A 20,870-nucleotide genomic window follows, 5' to 3' on the forward strand; every position below is an offset into this window, starting at 1 on the left:
TTGTGAGCCGGACGTCTAAATCAAGCTCCACCAGACAAAAGTTTACATTAAGTTAAGCGATGTCAAGGACTCCCCCACCAACGTCCCACGACCTTATTACGAACGGATATTATGTAAAGTAAGGCAAGTTGATGGATCCGCGCGGTGACAAATCGATTATGGTTATTCGGAAAGCTGTTCGTATCTAAGAACATCAGGCATGCACGAATAATAACCAGCCAACCAGCAGATAATCCAGAGCACCGGCCAGCGGCAAGAAGTTTTGCTAACGAAAATTTTTGTTAGTTTGTGCACTACGTGGGCGTTGTTGTTCAGCTCATCTCCGCTAGCGCGAGATGAAGGAACGAGCGCACCTCCGAAATCACATTAGCAGCCAGCATTTCGGCTTCTCCGCACAGCCTTGCGTCCCTGCGGGGTCAGCGCCTCTCAGGAGACGCACTCCCCGCTGTGCTTGGCGAGAAGAGCTCGCTGCGTCTAACCACCCTGTTCATTGGTCACGTGGCTTCTCCTTCCACCCGCGCTCCTCTCCGCTCGTGCGCCGCTGCCGCTCCTCTCTCGGAGAGTCAAAGAGGGAAAGCCCAGCTTCCCGGCCGGCATCTCGCCTGCCTGCGTGCCTCCTCCATTTGCGAAGCAGAGTTCGTCTGCCTCGGTCGCATCGACGGGTTGGCGGTCCCTGCCGCCGCCGTTGCCGTGACTCTGTTCACAGTGCGAGGTACGCTAACCAGAACCTCCTGATCTGCTTGCCGTTGCTAGCGTCAGACACACCGTCGTCGCCTTTTGTGAGCCGGACGGCAGCTGCTGTCCGGAGTTTGTGAGGCAACGGGAAGTGCGTGAATCCCGCTGCGTGCACTGTTTCTGTCGCTCGGTTTCGAAGGGGCTGGCCCGTCGTCGCACCTCGTCCGGTAGTTCGTGAAACGCCGTTCAGAGGAGAAGGTGTGTGCGGTCTGTCGCGGATGATTCTTCTGCCGGTGTTTTTGGCGTGACGGTGGTGTGGGGTTCGGCAGTCCTGCCGGCGTCCGAAATTGCGTTCCGTCGCGTCGCCGTCCCTTGACCGCGTCGGAGGCACTTGCGACGACGTCCGCGAAACCGTGACCGGCGAAGCGCATTGACTTTGGATTTGACACCAGAGACTACGAGCCGAAACTCAAGAGCTACAGCGTCGGAGCGAACGCAGCATCGTTTACGAACCGACCCTCAAGGCTTTCCAAGAAGGTGACAGAGACGTTGACCGTCATCACAAGGTGAGAATAAGAAACGAAATTGATGCGGTCAGCTCAACGCGCTAAACGGGCACGCGGGTAAAGTAAGAAGAGTTCGGAATAACGCGCTTATTTTGGTCACTTTCGCGCGACGTGCGTCATAGTCTAGCGCAGCGTGAAGCCAGAGAGTTGCCAAGAGCAGCCGTTTTGCCAACGTTTATTTCAAAGGCGCTAAGCGCTTGCCATGCGAAGAGCTCGTGCATGCGTTAATGTGAAACCATCAACGCGGTAAGCGTTCCTGGATGCCGTACGCAGGGTGTCATATTCTGCATAGTTTCTTCGCAACGCGACTCCAGCTGGATTCATTGCTCAGGGGGTTTTATAGCTTACATGGCTAGAACAAAAGCGTGAACTGCGTTCAATATATGCTTGAGCGCATTGTCTAGTTCTTCTTGTGATTGAAATAAGCCACAAGTGTGCTGAGATAGACGAGAGAGGTTACAGCGTGACTTCTTGAAGCTTGGCCTTTTCCTTCTGCTTGTGTTACGTGCCTCATTTTCTCATCGCATTATTCTTCCATCCGCACGTGAAGGAGCAGAGGTACTAACTAAAACCCTGATGGCGTTCGAGTTATCATGTCGGCCGTTGAGAAACCCGTATAAACCGCTCTGCTTGTCTCCTCAAAGTTCTTTCGCATCGCCTTGGAGTAATTATCAGATTGCGTGCCAGTTTAACCGCCAGAAAAATATATTTGCGGAATTAACGGTAAATAATTTACTAAGACTACTGTTGTTCTCGTTTTTCTGAATGTTGTACAGACTGCGGACGTTAGAAACACAACAAATTATAAAATGAGCTCCCAGATTACCGCACTTAAGTGAGAAGTCGTACATAACTGACGCAAAAAATACTTTCGCAGTATAGAGTACACTCGCAAATCACCGAGTGAACAAAGGATGATCACGATAAAGGTGTAGTTTGCCCAACACTGTAGAGATTTCATATATACTTTCTAAGTTATTTCGATTACATTCCCGCAAATCTTCTTCATGACAACCGCTGAGGAGTTCTGCTGCGGAAAAAAAGAAGAAAAAAACGTAAATAAAGAATATCGTCGTCCCCAGGCCTGTATACTCGAGGTCTGTCACTGCATTAGACGACAAATGCAATTCCTGTATATACTATAACGAGCACTGTCTGCAGTTCACGTCGGCAGTTATTACTGATTCGCACAATTACTAAACACAGCTATAGCATATACGATGTGTCCCAGTTAACGTTAGCCAGGCTATTCAGCGAAAAATAAAATAATTAAATGAAAAAAAAAACACGGTGCGAGATACAATTATAAGACGTATACGGTGTTGGGTCGTCAGCGTTCCGACAAATAAACACCGTAGGTCTTAAAATTGTATCTTGCACAGCTTGGCTAACGTTAGCGGGACACCCTATATGTTCTCAAGCTGTTTTTCAGCAATGCCTTTACAGTGGATGCGACTGCACAGCGTCATGTGTTGAATTTTTTTTTTCACGTAACATAACTGCAGCACAGCAAAACTAATATTTTCTGTTTCGATGTCCTTGATCTCGCACATCAATCGCTGGAGTGTTCACGCGCTCTGTGACTGCGTCGCAAAAGTAAACAATAATAATAATAATAATAATTCCTTCCCTTGGCGCATTTCTAATGCACTTCAGCATAGTCCACGAGTAATGAATGGGGACAAGTCTACGCATCGCTATTACAACCACATCCGACGTATACTTATGCGCGCAGCAGGCAAGGTAGAACATCCTTCGTCACCACAGCCTCATCGACAGCGCGACAGCGTGACTTTCACCTGACAACAGCTCAGGTGAAGGTCAATCACTCCCCTAAACGCGCAATACCGCGATGCGCCAGTCAGCACACACATGGTTAGCGTGAACAGAAATCGGTCTTCATCTGTCGCCGAGGGAGAATTCATCGCCCGCAAACTGCGGGAAAGTTCAAGGCAACGCGCCACATTTCTTATTCCTATCTGACAACTGACCTCTATAGGCAGCGAATAAACGCCACCTGAAGGTCAGCCCTCTCCTCTGCCGTGCGCTTGCTCGAGACGTCGTCATCACTCTCCGCTTCGACGTTTATAAACGCCTCGATTATCCTGCGACGCGACAAGGATCACGCCTGTATTACAGGCCAAAAGTTGCGGTAAAAAAAGACACCCAGCGGGGCCTGCCCTTGGGTCGGTGAGCGCCCCACTTCTTTCGCTTTCTCTCTCGACTGGACAGAATGTGTTTGTTTCTCCGCAACGTCTTCGCTTTGTCCACGCAGGGTCGCCACCGCGGCTGATCGATGCGATCCACGACGGTGATTACCCGGGAGTCGCGTTTCCTAATTGTTGCCGGCGCCGTGCATTCGATTCTCTGCGGCAGAGGTCCACGACGGAAGCCGGCCTTCCGAGCCCTTATCGATTCGCTTCCAGGCGCGCGCACGGTCGCGCTAGCCGAGCAGGACGTGCGCGACCCCCTCCCTTCCCGCCGCCCTTCTCTCCGCGCTGCGCCGCGAACTTGGAAGCACGGAGAAGCCGCGGCGACGAGCGTATATACCGAACGAGTCGGCGGCGGATGGGTTCGGTCACCCAGGGCCCGGGTCGATGCACTGCCGGCCACCCTACACACACGCGATCCTCCTTGAAACACAGCTGGCTCGCTACAATGGATTGGCCTGTCGTCCCCGGTGGTCATTACCTTCCATACTCGTTTCCTTCGGGGCGGCTGTATACGTTCTTACTGACATGGCAACGTGTAGCGCGAGGAGACACGACACACGGGCGACGACGGTGCAGCTTGAGAATCACGACGTGCCTTGTCGTCGTTCGCGCGTTCTTCTTTTTTTTTCTTTTTTCCTGCGCTGTGTGCGCGTACTATACCGTAACACGGAACAAGAGATTATGGTGACTTCAGAAATATCTTATTTCGGCGGCGCGTCCGTATGGTGCTGTGCCGACGCGATCGCGGCAGATTCGCGCTCTATGATAGATGTCGAATCATGCATTTAGTATTGCAGTTTGGAAAGCATTTGCGATGGTCCAGATAGTCTGGCAGGAATTATTGCTGGGTCTCGTGCTGTGTCAGGTAAATCTATATTTTCCTCGTTATTATTATTATTTTATGAAGACGGATGGTGCAGTCCCTCTGGAAATGACACGGCGTAGCTCCGGCACCAGGTTTATACGCTCCGCGAAAATGGACTCACGCAAATTATATAATTAAACTAACGCGTATTTCTTCAAAGTACTTTTGGTGATCATTACTGCACACGGTGGTCGAATAGGTATGCTTTATAGTGAACGACGCCTCATCGTATTGTACAAAAAGAGGAGACCAAATAGAAGACACGTGGTTTCATTTCTTTCCCTGTATGCATCGTCCCCGGTAGCTTCCCCCTAGTATCTGCTAATTAACAACGCTGTAGGTGAAGCTGTCGTGACGAAGGATGTTCTGCCATGCCTGCTGCGTGCATAAATATGCGATTTGTCGTCGAGACCCGTTCGTCAATATGAAAACTCAGAACGGACAGAAAAACTTCCCGAAACAGTCGGCACACGTATAGGTAGAGGCCAGTGAGCTCGCCGAGAACGAAATTTCATTCTAGGTATTAAGAGTGTTGAAAGGTTCTGTTACTGCAATGGTCAGCAATATTTACCCGAGAAGAATAGTATCGGTGAAGAACAGGAGGCTGACAGTGCTACAAGAGCGGCATTCTTCTCCCTTTCTTTTAATTTTTTTAAAGAGAGGCTCGGATATGAGCGGCCAGACCTGTAGGGGATCTCTACTGTCTGTGTTCGACCTCCTCGCCGGCTGTAGACGTGCTTGTACTACAATGTCTTTGCTTTATCTTGGATTAGCGTCCTTGCTGGTCATGAAGTATCCACTATGCTATGTCCTTCAGCGAACCGGTCATTACACACAGAGGCGTGTCATACGTACTAATTGTTGCTGAAGGTTGTAGACAGCGCGGAGAACTCGGCGCGCATCACAGATATCGCATTCGGAGCGGTAGAAAGAAAGCGCTTTACGAAACCTCTTCTCCTGGACCTTTTTCTCTATTTTCGGAACGACTGTACGAGCAATGTATAGCATAATTGACGCCTGCAGTAGCCGCGAGCTAGAATGTGTCCCATTCTCTTTTTTTTTTTTTTTTCTGTGTGGGTAGCGCGCTGTTTTTAAACATTACGGAAGACCTCCAACTCGCCCAATCTGCCGTTCTTCTCCAACCGGCACGCCTTCCTCCACAACAGGGCCACCGTTACCGCATCCGTCGGGCATGAAAATCGCGTATCCCTCACGCGCCCATTCACGGTGCCCGCTAGTGTGGGTCTTCTTCCGTCCATGCTCGGCGCACATAGCACACGCCGCGTACGCACGCACGCGCGCACTGCTCACTCGGCTTGTCCTGCTCTCCCGTGTTTTGTTTGCAGCAGCGCCTGCGGCGGCAGCGCGCCCAGGAGCACAACAGACCTTTCGCTCTCCTCCCAACGACTGACGACGTATAGACCACCGCCGATTCCTCCAGCTCGGTTTTCCTTGTTCGTTCGAACGTAGAAGCGACGGGGCAACCCGTTATCTCGCCAGCAGCCTTTTATTCGCACCGACAAGTACATAGCAGTACGCGCGCGCACGAGGGAACGAACGTCCCGCGCTGTTCGCAGCTTGTTTTATTTTATTCGCTGCTTCCTTCCCTAGTTTACCATTCACACACACACAGAAAAAGCAATACCTAAAATAGTAGAAGTAGAAACGAAAATGGAAGACGGAGAGGAGAAGGAGGAGGATGGTTACGCGCGAGCAACGGGCGAATCTAAGTGCCGTTGTTCCCTGGGGAACAACGTGGCACGGTCGGCTTTCCCAAATCAGAAGCGCCGCGGGGGTAACGCTGTGCACGCGAGTCGAGCATCGGTGGGGGGAAAAAAAAGAACGCCATCTGCGTACAGGAGCGGTCCGACCGGCCTCACTCTTCGGTCTGTTCGCGTTACCGTGATGAGAGACTGCCCTCCAATGCGACCCTGCGGCGCACGTCTTCGAATATAGGGCCATCGGCGCCGCTCTCGCCGGCGAAGTCTCATCGGTGGCGTCGGCGCAGAAGTTCGCGCATACACGCACCTTTTGTTAGAAGAGTTGCCTGTCTGTCTGCCGATCGAGGTCACGTGGTCTAGCCACGCCGCACGTCTGCGCGCATTATGTGCTGGGGCGTCGGCGAGTGCGCGTTGTTGCAGCGATTAGCCTCGATTGCTCTTGCAGGTGACAAATGGAGGCAGTATCTCGCGACTCTGTACGGGGCGCGCCGTGTGGTCATTTCTTCTGCGTCTCAGACGTCGGTGCACATGCAGATAGGCGCAAGAGACGTGGTTGCCGCCTTGCCACGATTGTGGACGCATGCCAAATGACAGGCAAATGGGATAACGGGCGAAGTGGTAAAAGACCGTGATTTGCACGGACGCCATACTATGTAGAGCACCGCTGCGTGCTCCACGGAGCTTCGGAAGATAATCGAGTGAGATAAACGTACACTTTTTCACAGTGCTAATGGTGTTGCAACACGGCACCCGTAGATGGATCGCATCAGCCAGAGCGATCTATACGTTATGAACCGTAACAGCGTTAAGAAAGAGAAAACCCAGCGCGAAATGGAGAGGACGGGCACTGTGATAGCACGAAATCAGCACTCTGCTTGCGTTGCGCATTTTGCGTTTGCGTTTTGTCTTCCTTAGTGCTCTCGCGACGATTCACAATGCCGGTAACCAACTTTCCAGCCCAGTTTTCAGCAATAGTAGCAGTATACCATCTATGCCTACTGAGTCAATCAACAACTCGGTTGCCGTAAACATATAATTATTACGATAAACGCGTACATGTTATTAGTGTCTAGCAGGCGCTCCGCCTGTCATCACAGACAGTCTATAAATATTTCGCGCTACGTTTGTGTTGCGACGGTACAGCTGTTGACGCTCTCTCCTGGCACAAGGAATTCACCGATCGGTCGCGAGCGATGACGACATGTACCGGTTTGTGCACGCATTGTATATATGTATTCGCGGTGCGCGTATCGCTTCGGCTAACTAACCAGAACTCGAGCCCCTCGCGCATCCCCTCTGTAGCCTTCTCGTTCAGTTTAGATACAGTAATACACACTGTCGATAGGCTGTAACCGAAGGGCGCCATCTTTCCCGTTCTGCCGCATCCTCCTTTTGTGGGCATTCAATTTCGTGCCCAACCGCCGCACGGGCACGCACGAAAGCGAGGTGCCGCGGCGCGCATCCCAATTAGCTTCGGCCGTCCTTCAATTGTCCCGGCGACGCGGCGCGGCCAATAATTGGTCTGCCCGCCGTGTATAGGCCATGGTTCCGCAGTGCCAAAAAGAAAGAAAGACGGTTCGGCACAACCAAAAATAAAGAACCTGCGCGCAACGAATGCGCTCGAAGCGTTCGCGCTCGCTTCCGACGCACAGCCTGATCGTGCAGTCGGTGACCCTGACATCACCGCCATCGCCGCGCGCTCGCAGAGCAGCCAATGCGTGCGGTGTGTGGGCGCCGCGTTATGGTACAAACGCTCACGCGAATGCCGCAGTGACGACGTGCCACTGCATGCGGCAATGGCGAACCGAAAAAAAAAAAAAGCGCCGGCTTCGTTTCCTTTCTCGCTGCTGTTCGTGTTTTTTCGCCGCGTCCTTTCTATTTCCTGGGCATCACTGGCGTGCTCGCTGTACGTATTATAATAACCGTGATCAAATCCCGTCCGTGGTCGCGCGCGCGCGTTTGTCCGACGGGTACCCGTTGGCAGGTGTGTTGTCTACGCAGTGCAGTAATTGCTTAGATATTGGCTCGGGACGTACGTCGTTTGATTTTCTCTTCGACCCGCCGCGTTAGCCCCGTGGCTGTGTGTGGCGTTACGCTGCTGAGCTCGAGGTCCGGGGTTCAAACCCGGCCGTGGTGGCCACATTTAGATGGGGGGCGAACTGCGAAAACGCTCGTGAGCTCAGATTTAGGTGGACGTTAAATAATCCCAGGCGGGGTCATAATTAGTCCCGAGTCCCCCACTACGGCGTGCCTCATAATCAGATCGTGATTTTCGCTCGTAAGACCACAGAATGTAATTTTTATTTATGTAGCTTTTTTAGTTTTTTTTATGCGCTTTATACGCGCATGCTGGCCCTAGCGAAAACGCACTTGATGCATTAATTAGTTCACGTGGCCTGTTCATTTTCTTTTCGTGGTATTCCCCGTATGCCGAAAGCCAACGCAACGCAGCAATAACTTTGCTAGCTTGCGATGAGAGTATAGGAAAAATAAGCCACCGAAGATTGCTGTGATATATAAATCAAGACCACGAAGAATTAATAAAGTAAAACATAAAGCTTGAGTCAGAAAAAAGAAGCATAGTAATACAGCACACTCTTGCGTAAACAAGGCCGCATAAGTGCTGAAATATTGTCAGCATGTAATATGCAGCGGTCACTAATAAAAGAAAAAAAAATGTTTGCCTGCTTACGTAACAATATGAAACTGCGAGGTATACATTTGCGTTCGAACAGTTCCTATACGAAAAACAATTACCCGTATATACGTATGACAGGCAGACTTGCACAAACACCAAACAGTAGTATAATAAACGTAAGCACGTCACCACTGGATTCTTGTTGCTTTGAGGTAATTCCATAAAGCGAGGAATTCTAGGCGCACATGCTGAAGCCTGGAATCCGCGTCCTTTGGTAATTATTTTCGGTCCTGGCCTCTATTTTGATAAGCGAATGTCATCATGCGCGTAATTATATTTTGATTTGTTCTGCCTTTCCTGAGGGCAGACATTCTCCGATTTCGCCTGACTCCCAACTATCAGCAATCCGGCTTTTTCTTTTCTTTTGCTGAACCTTTGCGCTCACTAAAGATTCAAGTATAGCCTTGGCTGACAAAAGTATTTTCGGCAGCATTTGTTTCTTTTTCTTCGTGCCGAGATGGTAACTGAACGCGTCTATCGAAGCTCATATTCCACACATTAAGAGAGAGCGCAGGCGCAGTGAAAAAGGCACTGGAAAATAAACTTACGGTCCTCCTATTCCTTCACCGAGGTACGGGTTCGTAAGTTCTCACGTGTTCCTTTTCTCTTCTTCTGCGCTAATTGACGTAGAACGTTAGTCATTCTTGGTTCTCTTTATTTTAAAATTCTTATAGCATGTATGTGTGTTTCGAACAAAAGCTAGCGTTGGACGCGATCTCGGTTTTCGAGGTAACGTTAACAGCGAGAACGCTGCAGGGCCAGCGAGATGGGGAAAAAGAAAAGTAACCCGAGTGGGAAGGAAATTAGACTTTTGCGCTGACTAATGGCACGACATTTACACTGGACATGTATGGAAGCGACAGCTCTGGCAGTGAAGCGAAGGGAAAGAGAACAAGAACAAAATTAAACGAATAAAAGAAAGAAAGTGGCGCTGCGAGGGCGCGGACTTGTCTGAAGCAAAAAAGGCGACGTTCAAGCTGAGGTGGCAGCGGCACTTGCGACGTCGGATGTTTACCGGCGCGCGGGAAGGGAGCGCAGCTTGGCAACCGGTGGATCAGCGGATGGGCCCCGCCGTCGGGCATTTGCGTGACGTCTCCGTGGCATTCCTTTCGCCGTTTAAATGTCTTTTTTTTTTTTTTTTTCAGCAGCGCTCGCGGTCCTCTTTGACTGCGCCTGTGCTGCTCTATACAAGGGTTTACCCGCTTGGCAGTCGCAAGTGCTGGTGACGGCGATACCTATAGCACGCGCGCAATCGGACGACGTTTGAGGAACGCACACATACACAGAGAAAGAAAAAGAAAGAAAGGAAGAAACGTGAAATGGTCTCGATAAGCTTGCGGCTTTTTTTTTTTTTTTTCTTGCCTGGCACTTGCGTCGACGCATACAAAATCAGCGGCCAGCCCCGCATACCAAAACAGTTCTCTTTGGCAACGCTCAGGTTACAATGACGACAGCGGGAACCTGAATGGTTTCGCAACACCGCACACGCACGCACGTTGGAGGAAGAGAAGGTGGGGGGCAGTCGTCGGGTTTCGCACGTCGCCTGAAAGTTGTGACACCCAGTTGATTGTTTGTTTTCGTTTTACCGCGGCAATAAATAGAAAGCAACTGACGCATCGCTCAACTTAATAAAAACAAATTCTAATGCGGGCATGTGCATGCAGTTCTTTTTTTCTTCTTTTTACTTACCGCAAGCTGTGCCAATAGAGTGAATTTGCGATTATATTTTGAAACTAGTTACGCAGTGAGCATGGCAATGGTGTTGAAAAATTTTGAGTAAATTCGGTGGCCTTGAATACACAGAACGTAAGCAACATGCTTGGAATTTCACCTCCTATCCAGTGGCCTAAAGTTACGTTTTATCTGTTACTTTTTCTTGATGTCCTGAAGATGTAGTAGAAGCACTCTCTGCTCAATGAGCTCTTATAATCAAGCGATGAAAGCGTTGTAGCTGCCGGAACAGTTGCAGTCCTTGTTGCACTATTCCGCTAGATTTTAAGGAAAGGTCACCTGACACTGCACAACTAGATTACCTATTCATAGCCGTCCAGTGGAGCACCCGGTCAAGTTCAGATCAGTTCAACGTGAATTGGTCCCGAATTGAACCTTTGCGGAATTTGAACCCACGTGTGACAAACCTGATCGTTGTGGAAGACTTGTTCGTATTATCCAAGCTTTTTGTGTAACCGAGTTGTTAGCCCGTACACTTTCGATACATCCGAGACTAGGTGAATGCATAAAAACAATGACGGTCGTGCTGGCTTAGTTCGTAAAAGCCGAGCGTTCGCTATTAGCGAGACCTTCGGAAATTGGCTCAAGATATCTCTCATTGCACTCGATACTTTATTCGAATGCAATCACTATAGCGCATTTGAAGGATACCCGAGTTACGGCGGCAGCAGGTAGGACGGCATGTCCTTATTTCGCACCTCAACGCTGTTCGCTCTGTTGGCTCCACTGAAAGCAAGATCGCTTTCATGCAGCGCCTGAAAAACATGACACGTCGCGCGCGCTCCGTCGAGCCTCTACGGTCGCCGGGGGTGAGTCAGCGTGCGTGGTGCGCCGCATCACTACCGCGCACGCACGCACACACACGCACGCACGCACGCATGCGAGTGTGCGCACATACAAGCACACACACGCCACACACGGCCGAAGGGCTTGCGTGGGACGGCATCGGTCACGCGAGGCGACGCCGCGCTGGCCCCCGTCCGACGCAGTTAACGTCACGGGCAACCGCGCCCGGCCGGCTGACAGCGGCGCCCTTGCCCGAAGGAGGAGCCAGCTTTTTATAGCGCCTTCAACTGCCACTTCTTTACGAACGGTGCGTGCGTTCATGTGCCAGGGGGGGGGGGGGGGGGGCAACGCCGGCGGCGCGTCGACGACGTCGCTCTTCACCGGCGAACCGCGAAGAGCCAGAAGCCCGCGCTATATAGCTGCTTGCCCGCCTGCGTCGCCGTCTCGGCTCGCGTACCCCCTGCCGAGGTCAGCCGACGCTGTAGCCACCGCATTCCGCGAGTCCCCCTGCCCGGTCTTCAGGCTGCTGCTGCGCCGGCTGCGCTTCTGCCAGCGTCTCTTGAGCCGCGCACGACGAGAGGAAGCCCGCGTAAAAGAGGCTTCCACCGTAGAGTAGCAGCAGCTGTCCAACGCTGCGACCTGGCTCGTGTGAACGCGCTCTCGGAAGGTCCCGCGGCGATGATTTCGAGAATCGCTGGTCGATGACCCACTGCTGGGGAAAGTAAGTGAACTCGTGCGCTTGCGCGGTCGTCTCTCGTGAGGGAGTCGTCGGTGGGACGGGCCATCGAGTGTAGTTTTACCGTGTGGATGCAGGGCAGCATGGTTTAAAACAATACTCGGTTTTCTTTAAGCAGCTGATTATCGTTTGAGATACAAATGGAAATGGCGCGAGGTTTTACTGGGCTGCAAAGATAGGAGCAGAAAGAAAATCCCACGAGAGAGACGTGACGCCCTGTTCTATTACAAGAAAGCGCAGCTAATTTCTAGATAACAAAGATATAGAGGAAAGACGGAGAAGTAAATCAGAAACGAACCCGCTCGAGAGGCAACGTGAAAAGGGGGATGAAAAAAGACAGAGAAAAGAAGGAAAAGAGTGGGAGAAAGCCAGTAGCACGCACAAATCGGAGGTCGAACGGATTGATGTCACAGCATAATATTTTGAGCAGTTTCCGGGGTTAGCCTGTAAAAATCGACAGCTCTCCCAGTTATATTTCTTTTTCGCCAGTGTAGTCATACGTCGTCGACCGCCGAAGAAGGAAGTTAGCGTCTATTGCCTGTGGTTTCGTGTATCACATTCTGTGCTAGCGTTTTGCATCTGTGCTTAAGTGCACACGGGAAAACGCACTAACGGAAGGTATGCCATGTATAATCCACATCAAGTGACGGAGTATCGTGCTACACCGTGCAAGCTTTTCCGGTGTTCCCATTAAATAAAGTATCTCCTGGCTGAAAAAGGCGTGCAATCGACGTGTAAGTTTGCTTGACGTTTTACAAGAAAACCAGCCACAATTTGGCAAACGATATTCGTCGAAAGGATGTAAGAACGTGGTGTCCGTACTTCGAGTAAGCTCATGCATTTAGTTCACTGATCGTTTGTAGCAGCTCATTTCGGTACAGTTGCGTTCCTCGTAATTTTAACATTACTCCGAACCCGGACGTGATTCTTCACCACGCTGAACGTGTGCTAGGTATTCATGTTCAAAGTGTAGTGATAAATAGCCAGACGTCGTTTTCCACAGAAAGCTCGGTGCAGCCATCATTTCGGCAATTCTCTGTGACGAAGGCGCCTGGGTTCAGTAAGAAAAAGGTTTCGCGGTTCGCTTTTCGCTCACTCCAATAAGCGGATTCGCGGGAGCACTTAAATACACAAGTCTTTGAATAGGTTGTTACTGCAATATGAGCCAATCAAGTGTCGTATATTATCGAACTCGCACGCATGTGTACAACTCATAACGCAGTAGAGATTAGGATTCTTTGATTATTTCTCGTGTGTTTCGTCATTTCACTTTTTCCTCCTTAATATATAACCGTTACTTTGCCAATGCGAAAGGTCAAGTAGAGTCCTTCAAGAACGACATAAGCTGCTTAATTCGTCCTGCGTTTTAAAATGTCCGAAGTGATATATATGACTTTTTTGTTTTATTCTCGCTTTATAGTTGGCCCTCCCAATCAGGTGAAGGAGTACAACGGACCCCCGGCCGGAGCGCAATACTATGCGATACCGCTCCCCCTATATAGAGAAAACCCCGCGTGGAATCCGAAATATGTGTGCTACATTCTATAGTACATACAAGCGCACGATTGGGATTGTTCCTTTGTTCTATGTAGACTTGACATGCAGTAGGCGTGACTCTTGAGGTCGAGGTGTGTCGTCAAATGTCTCTCCTGTAACTGAAGCCAGCAGCGAAAAGCAAATAAAAAAGAAATGGTCAAGACCTCGCGAAAACGAGCAGGCCTGTGCACATTGCGCTTGACTGTGCAGAAAAAAAGATACATTGCTTGAGTAGTGCATGTGTACTACGCACCGTCAGGCCACGGAATCTCTTGAGGCGTACGCTGACGTGCGCGCGCCCTTATTATCTGCCTGGATCCCCTCCCGAGCTGCGCCGTTCTCTTCGCGTCTTCAGAAGCCCACTTTATTTTCCTTACTTTATATATATCTCTCTCTCCTCTCTCATCCTTTACCTCGTCTCTATCTTTCTCTCTCTCATCCCGCTTCCATACATCCTCGAGCCGCGTCTTTCTTCGCCCGCATACACGTTCTTCGCGTGAGAGACGTCAGTCGCCGTGATTCGCCTCCTTCGTACACGTACAATGTACGCGGGGAGGCCGCCGCTCCTGACCGATTTACCCCGTCATTTCGAGACGAGAACGCCCCCTCCCCCCCCCCCCCCCCCCCCGCCTGTCCACCCTCCCGTCGCTCACAGCGTGGCGGAGGAGCGAGGCGAGCGAGCCAGCGCGAGCGAGCGGCGTTCTTTTGCGCTCGGTGGCCGAGAACGGCAGCGCGACGACCCCGCGACAACTATACGACGACGACGACGACTTCTCTCCGCGCCGCCGCTGCGGCGACGGCGGGCGCCCGGCCGCCCGAATCCAACTACAGCGCACACACAACACACGCCAGAATGGCATCCGGGCGAAGCGCGGTGGCCTCTTCCCTTTTTGCCTCGCAATGGGGCTCAATCTCTCGCCGCCCGGTTTCGGAGTGGGTTGGCCTGCTGCTCCGCCTGCCTGCTGCTCGGTGCCCGTTTCCTCTGTCGTTCCTTCTTTCGTAAGAAAAGACGCCGGCCGAAAGGAACAGATGCGGGGGAGAAACGACGAGTTCTGGCGCACAGTTCTGGGTACGCGGGAATATTAATGTATTTTAATGTATTTAATGAACGCGTCAGCTTGGAGGAACCTTAATACCCGTCGTTTTCAGGCGCCTCTTAGTGACTCACTCGGAATTGCGCTGTTTGCTGCATTCTTTGGTACAGTGTACGGTCACGAACAAAAGTCTGGAGACCCCCCGAGGCATAGGCAAAAAACTTAGTTTCAGCTTCGCAACGTGAAGTTGTTTCAATACGTGACACTGGTCGAATACACCGCACGTATAGCCGTACCACTTCATTTCTGCCGCCATTCCCAGGCTTGGAATAAAAAAAAGAAAGAAAGAAATTACGGCATCTTAGGTCTCCGAGCATTTGCTCACGACTTTAGATCACATCACAGCGAACTTGTAGCAGGTAACGAGCACGTAGAAGTCGCTGCAGCTGCTTTTAAGAAAACAAAATGCTTGTCGCTCGAAAATGAGCCACGATTAGAGGACATGGGCAAGCTGTTGTATATTGACTTTGTTCACAAGCGCCTGGTGTCTAACACTGTGTGGTACAGCCGGAGTGATGGTAGAAGGCGGGCTTGCGAAACGGCCGGACCACTACTCTGAAGCGAGGGCGTGTCGCTTGAGGATGATCCACATCTACGTACAAATCAGCATAATTATAACTAATGTAGGTTTGCTTCCGAAACGTGCACTTGGACTAGAATAGACCGCGCATAATACAAGGTTCAGTATCCATTTTGACCACGGTTACAAGCAGCACAAAATTCACCAACTCACAAGGAAAAATCAGTGCTAGCGCTAACTGATATTAACTTCAAAAAGAATCATACAGATATATGTACATACATGTGGAGAAATCGCGCATATGTTATTCAACCGAGAGATGAAGAAACGCGTTTCAGTGCACGAAGCCAAGCAACAGACATTACTCGAGTATGCACCCTTCTAGAAATATTATTTCTTTATTTCGTAAAAATAACGGGCGATATTTTTGCATCACCACGCGAAACTTCCGTGCCTTTACAATGTTGAACACTATTTGGGTTGCTTGACGTGTGCCAATATCTCAGCAGATAGGCAATTCTGTATTCCTCAACCGTTGAAATGCGGCCGCTACTACATTTGGTAATCGAGCCCTCGGCTTCATGATCAGCAGCGGAATGTTACTCATAATTGGCGCGATGGGTGCACAAAAGTATGCTACACGTAGGCGAAGAGCCTGTTATCTCCAACCCCCAAGAGAATTCGCACGACAGGGCTTTTTTTTTTTTTTTTCATCCGTTTTAGCATGGTTCTCGTGACAATCTAGCAAGGCCAGATGGCCTCAGCAATACACCAGTCAAAAATTTCCAACTTACTCTTCATTCATCCTCCCCTCTCTCCCCTGGCCTCCCTTCTCCTCCTTCCCTGAAGCTCGCAAAAGTGCGCAAGATATGGCACCCCATATGAGCCAGCACAGAGGGACGCCCCACATATGATGTTAACGCAGCATAACACACGTTAACCATGCCGTTGCATTCGAACAATCGCTCACCAGTCCTTCTGACAACGCATAATAAGGCGGGACACGAGAGCACGGTCTGTGTGTAGTGTACGCCAAGGCTTACGCGAACGAGACAAACACGCATACGCGCACAAAAGTTTCAGATAGCGCGCCTTTCAAGAATGACTGCACTCGCTTCTTTTTCAGGGGAAGACCTAGTTTTAGATGACGCGCGCACCACGCTTGTATGCCAAGACCTCCGTACGCGTCTGTATACACTCGTTTGTAAACTGGTACTTCTACGTATGCGTTTTATTACTTTTTATTTCTTTTCTTGCAAGATGCTGTTCTTTATTGTTTCGCGAGCTACAAAAAAAAAAAAAGGCATGCGAATAGAGATGGAGATAGAGGGAGCCACCGCGATGGCACACGGATAAAGAGAGTTGAGAAGAAAAGAAAATTTAAAAAGAAAATGCACTCGTGGTCCGTATAGCCTAGCTCTTCTTAATATGTAGGTGACCCGGAGAGCCGGCAGTGGGGCTTGCTACTCGCCTTTGTGGACGCATATATTTATTCCTCCGCGAACTCAATGGTAATGGCGGGTACGCTGTACGTATACGTACCTACGTCGAATGACCTGAATATGCTGCGCGCTGTGTCGCGCTGCTTCTGGAAGACGAAGAAGCGGGCCGCGACCTCGCTTGCTACTCGCCGCGCACTGCCCAGTTCGCGTAGAGTTTTTGAAAAAAAAAAAAAAAAAGAACCTGGCCTGCGTGTTGAACATGTGTAGCTGCTGCGCGCAAGGCCATCACTTCTCTGATACGCACGCAATGCACGGAAACGTAGGCACTCGTCATAGCCTTCTATGTAATTATGCGTTGTCGCTATGTAGATCGGAAAAGCAAAAAGAAAGGTATGCTACGCGTACGGTTGCTACTGTAATTACGCCTCTGCTCTAGACGTGCCGCGCTCTGGTGAAGTCAGCAGCCTTCTTGATGTGGGAAGGATACGTATTCAACCCTGATAGATAGATGCCTTTGGATACTTCATCTCCATTTCAAACTTCTCTCAAAGGAAAACTAGACATATTGATGGCAATAAATGAATACAGCGAAATAAGGAAAAAAAGGAATAAAACAAGCGCTAACAGCTCGTTATGACAAGTGCTTATGGGTGTAACTTCATCGAGTTATGATATGAAAAGAAGAAAAAAGAAACTCGGGTACTTCTTCGAATGGTAACCGCAATGGATGCTGCAACCATCCGACGTGCTTCCAACCCAAGAGATGTAAAAGTGCGCTTGTCGGGAACTAATCAAAAGAACGCGCGACAGCACAGATGGCCGGCCGCCTGCAGTTCGTAACGTCGCGTACCCGGTTATGAGTCACACCGTCTTAGTCTGCTCGTCCTTCTTCTTCCTTAGCCGTCGCGGCAGACCATCCCTAGACGTGCGTGTATCATCGCCTCGCCGCATCTCTCGCGCTACATGTTAAGCAGCCCATCTCTCTCGCAGCGTTGGCGTGCGCGCCGGGTCGTCCGGTTGGGGGGTGCCTTGTTTCACGAGGAGTCAAGAGAGTCTTGGTTGTGGGCGATACTCGAGCCCGGCGCACGGCGGAGGGACGCCTCGGCGAAGCGACCTCGACCTTGATCCCACCCTCGCCTCAGGCGCAAAAACGATGCACGGAGAGAGAGAGAGAGAGAGAGAGAGGATGGATGGAGAACGAAGAAGGGAGGGTCAGCGAACGTGGGCCGCATTGTGCGCGCCGTAAAGAGCGTGCCTTTAGCGAACGGTTCCTCCTTGGTCATCGCGGTGCGGAAGCGACAGTCTCCTCGTGTCGGGAGCAGAGAGAGGGCCTCACGTCGCACCCATCTTTATGGCGGGTGGCTCCGTAACGTGGCCACGATTTATCGTCGCGCGTTTGCGGCGTGGGCACAGCGGCGGCGACGGTGTCTCCTGCTGCTGCTGCTCCTCCTCCTCCATGTGAGAGCAGATATACGGAAGGGACGGTTCGCCTTGCCCCGAGCGCGCAAGCTCGCGCGTTTTAAGACCTCCGTGCTCCGAATACGTGCGCGTGTGTGTGCGCCTGTGCGCGCGTGTGGGCCCGCAGGTGTGCGCGTGGGAAGAGGCGATGCGCCCGCGGTTTGCGCATCCGTGTGAGGAGCGGAGTGCCCGTGTACGGGTATCGCTCTCCGTGTGTATACGTGACACGTCGCGGATCCTTCAGGCGTCTGCGCCCGCGAGAAACCTTTTGGACTGTGTGTGTTAGTGTGTGTCGCAACGGGAAATAGGTGGGACTATCGGCGCCGGAGGTGGCGCGACAGACGGGATTATCCTGGCAGTGCGGGGCCTACCAGGGACTCGAGGTCGCGTCGTCGCCGCGTGTCGAACACACACACGCACGCACACACGCACACACATAAAAAATGACAGACCAGATGCCGGTCTTCTGAGTGTTACTGAACACGCGGTAGGCAGCAACGTCGAACTATGGGTGCATACGACGAGCTCATGATGGTGCCTTTCCGTTTCATTTGCCTCAGTCAAGCGGGCGTTTATGATGTTAACATATTCTTACCTCTTTATTTAGCTTTGATTTTTCTCCTGCGTAAGGCACCCGTAAACCCGTCTGTCCCACCATACATGCCCGAGGCAGTGTAGCGTATAGTGTTTTTTCTCCACTGAATGGGCAATACAGCTGGGCGATTTCAGCATAGTGTCGGTCAGCGCCCAGCACGCCTCGTTCCACATTGCTTCAAATTTGGGTACAACCCTACTGCGGGCAGTGGGTAATGGCTATTGCTTTTTTAATCATTGTGTTCTTGAAGAGGCGTTTTGTTCGTAATACAATGTTTGCTGTTTCTTTGATTCCGGGTCGTTCACCAGTCGCCTTGGCCTTTTTTTTTATTGTACTTGTACAGTTCTATATCCTTGTCTGCGACTACTAATGCCCGCATGCCTCTTTATCAAGGGCTATTCGTTATGTTTAAAATACAAAATTACATTCTCACGTAAGTTCATTTCGCTCTTTATTCGTTTGAGGGACACCAACATATTTTGCCCCTAATGATTTTTGCACGAAATACACCGGGTGTCTGATCTCCGTGCTAACTGACGCCCGCGCGCAATTACCAGTTAGGCTAACTAGTACACCGTTCGTTACAGAGAGAGAGAGAAAAAAAAAACTCGTTAATTTTTGTGGCTCTAGCAGCATAAAACAATTACCGTCTGTGTTCACAGCTTGCTTGCTGCATATAGAAACCTACGATCGCCGCTTCGAAGGGACAAGATAGGGGCGTACTTCTCTGCGCGGAGACGCAAAGTGGTTGTTAAAGTATACACTGCCCGAGATGAGGTGCGTCTGAGACACGAAAGCATTTAGCTGCTACACCTGAGTATGCGATTTTAATATCTCGTTTTAATTTAGAGAGCACAGTTCATAGCCACGTGCATTGAAGTTCTTGTCTTGGATATTTACGATCTTCTGAAGATGGGCGCTCTGCTTTTCACGCTCATATAACTGGCCTGCTCTTTTCTTGCCAATATAGTCTTCTGACGAGTAAAACGCCAAGGGACTTTGGGCATCGTCGCGTATACGCTTGGTCCACTTATTCCTGATACCAGTTAACAGCGTTGGTATAATCCTGTTACCGCGCTGAACATGCTTGCCATGGTGCAGTAAATCTAAAAAAAAGAAAGAAAGAGAAAGAATAGAAAGGGAAAGAAGGGACGCGTTTATGCATGCCAGAGAATTAATTGGTATACGTCGCGACTTTAGCAAATAGCAGTTTCGATTGAGATGGGCCCCTCGTATACAATGTTTTCGTGCATATAGCAACTTCTGGGTCCGAGTTTCTCAACGTTCCATTTCATTTATCTATTTTTTTTTTCTTACCTTATCACACGTTGTGTCATGTGGCCGATATCAGCGATAATGGCGCCGCGGTGACGTCCGAGCTACGTCCGTACCGATGACGAAAGCTGGAATGAGTGCAGAACGAAATGGATAATTAGGAGGTACGGGCCCTGAAGCTGTCACGAACGTGCCTGACGCCGTTGCCGCCGCTGTCGATTGCTTCGTTATAAGAGGGTGCAAGGTCGCCCAGAAAGCAGTCTGCCGCTGTCTGATCTCGAGTCTTCCTGTTTCTCCGCCTGGTCGCCTGCGCACCCACATGACAATATTGAAAAGTAGGGAGAAAAAAACAACAACATGGAGGACTCAGTTATTTTAAGGTTTAAGTTATGTCAGGAAAAATGTCATTTACGCGTCCGCTGTCATTATTATACCGTTACATAATGGGTGAAACACGCTGGCGCATGTAAGCGGCGCCGGCTTTTCGTATAGAATGGATAGATACATATTTATGTACAAAAAGTGAAATAACGAGGCGGCGCTGAACAGAAGAAAGGCAACAAAAGCAGGAAAGTTAGACTCCACATTTTCATCATCAGTGTTATTTTTTTTCTTCTTTTTCCTACCTGTGATGTTCGCCGCGGCCCTAACTGGGGCTAGACTTCCACTTATTCGCGTTTAATGAAGGAGATAGAAGAAGAATACTTGAAGTCAGACGGCATAAATTCACTAAAAAGGGCTCCCAGCATAGGTCACATTTCCCTCCCTCTCTTGTAGGCGGCTAAGGGAGTCTGCGTTGGCACTGGTGGTGGGGAGGGAGAAGCGAAGCTATGCTGTTAGAAGAACTGCACGGAGGTCGATGAAATTGGCGGTGACCGAAAGCCTGCTGCGAACGTATCTCTTATACTTTCGCTTGTGCCGACGGGAAGGAAAAGGCGCGTCACGTTATAGTCGGCAGT

The 20,870-nt window shown here is 50.4% G+C and overlaps 1 protein-coding gene across 1 annotated transcript in view; it reads left to right on the plus strand.

Moving 5' to 3' along the window:
* Positions 1-528: 528 nt before the first annotated feature.
* LOC126536276 (uncharacterized) overlaps positions 529-20,870 on the plus strand; it is a 313,085-nt gene continuing 292,743 nt past the window's right edge. Inside the window, exon 1 of the mRNA XM_055073899.2 lies at positions 529-1,241. The gene's annotated coding sequence lies outside the window, so the exon portion shown is untranslated. The remainder of the gene's footprint in view (positions 1,242-20,870) is intronic.

The sequence above is a fragment of the Dermacentor andersoni genome, chromosome 4 (genome assembly GCF_023375885.2).
Source record: "Dermacentor andersoni chromosome 4, qqDerAnde1_hic_scaffold, whole genome shotgun sequence".
Classification (NCBI taxonomy): Eukaryota; Metazoa; Arthropoda; class Arachnida; order Ixodida; family Ixodidae; genus Dermacentor; species Dermacentor andersoni.